The sequence below is a fragment of the Cebidichthys violaceus genome, unplaced genomic scaffold (genome assembly GCF_023349555.1).
Source record: "Cebidichthys violaceus isolate CVI_PGR_0920_01 unplaced genomic scaffold, fCebVio1.0.p SCAF_74, whole genome shotgun sequence".
NCBI lineage: Eukaryota > Metazoa > Chordata > Actinopteri > Perciformes > Stichaeidae > Cebidichthys > Cebidichthys violaceus.
In genome coordinates, this window is record NW_027176958.1 from 194,625 (window position 1) to 196,115 (window position 1,491).

At 51.0% G+C, this 1,491-nt stretch overlaps 1 protein-coding gene across 1 annotated transcript in view; it reads right to left on the reverse strand.

Annotated features, from left to right (window-relative positions):
* The window catches only part of dock1 (dedicator of cytokinesis 1), a 161,556-nt gene that overhangs the window by 62,715 nt on the left and 97,350 nt on the right, over positions 1-1,491 (reverse strand).

Sequence of the window (1,491 nt, forward strand, 5' to 3'; positions counted from 1 at the left end):
TGGTCCAATCTAAGTTAATATCTGAAACAAGATGGCCTCAAGTGGATTAAAGCGGATTTCCATATATACGGTTTTTAACATTACGTTTCTCTTTTTTTTTTTTTTGACGAGAGCTTCGATTTTATGAGCGGATTTCATTTTCACCCAAAGTTTCATAAAACCTCAATAAAAACAATACATGTTGACGCGACCAGGTTCTGAAGGGTGAACGATGGTCCAGTCTGAACTGTCCGCGTTACGGGCCGCGCGGTGTTTAGAGGCACGTTCACCAGTTAACATAGGGGATGAGAAGAAAGTCGCACTTCAATGCCAAAACACACACACACACACACACACACACACACACACACACACACACACACACACACACACACACACAGGAGCATCAGCAGCAGCAGCAGCATCAGCAGCTGTCTGGAGAGCTGCAGCTCATTACCATGGTACCAGAGGCTTAAAGCAGCGCGAGGAGTTTTCCCAGTGAGAGGCTGAGGGCGAGCTCTGAAAACACCCAACCAGGCACACAACACAGCTCCACTCCAACATGATCAAGGCTTCACCGAGACGGTTCATTTCCACCCTCTCCGTATTTCAGTCGCTGCTCTAATGGCATTAAACACTAACTACCCCCCCCCCCCACGACTGACGGAGGAAAAGCTCGGATGAGATCAGGCAAACAAACTCTTGAGAGGGAGTCATCTTTCCACACAAAGAGAGGTGAATGGACTTGTGATGAAAGCACTCGGGATTGATATGAACGACGAGCATCACTCTGTGGAAATGCCCGCAACACACACACACACACACACACACACACACACACACACACACACACACAGGAGAGTTGAAGACACGGGGATGCGTGTAGACCGCGTCTCACACCACACATCTGTCCGTTGTTCTCGTGACAGTCGGCTGGCGTGAAGGGCTGCGGGGGCTTGGAGGAAAGAGCGCGATGCATTAAAAGTTAATTCTTCTGCTCCCGACGAAGGAAGTTTTGATGAGCATATGGTCCTCCGAGGAAGTGAGGTCACTGACGAGAAGCGCTCTCACTGATGACGAGATAAAGGGATGATGCATGAACCTGCCAGATGTAGCAAAGAAAAAAACAAAAAACGGAGCTGTACTTTCTCCACTGCAACCTTCCCTCCTCCCTCTGCTCTCTTTCTCTCGCTCTCTCTCTCTCTCTCTCTCTCTCTCTCCCATGTTCCCTCCCCCTCTCGCTTTCTCTCTCTACCTCTCCCTCTCTCTCTCTCTCTCCCTCCACACACTCCGATGCACACTGCAGAAAAAGAGAGAAAGCCAGAGAGGAGAACTGCGCGGCACGATGGGGATATTCTGCCTGCGTGGGCTCTGTCGCTGAGGCGTCCGGAGTTCAGCCACTGTGTGCGAGTGTGTGCCTGTGTGTGTGTGGTGTGTGTGTGTGTGTGTGAGAGTGAGTGTGTGTGCATGCGTGTGTGAGTGAGTGTGAGCCGACGCCGCGCGCGAGGGGGG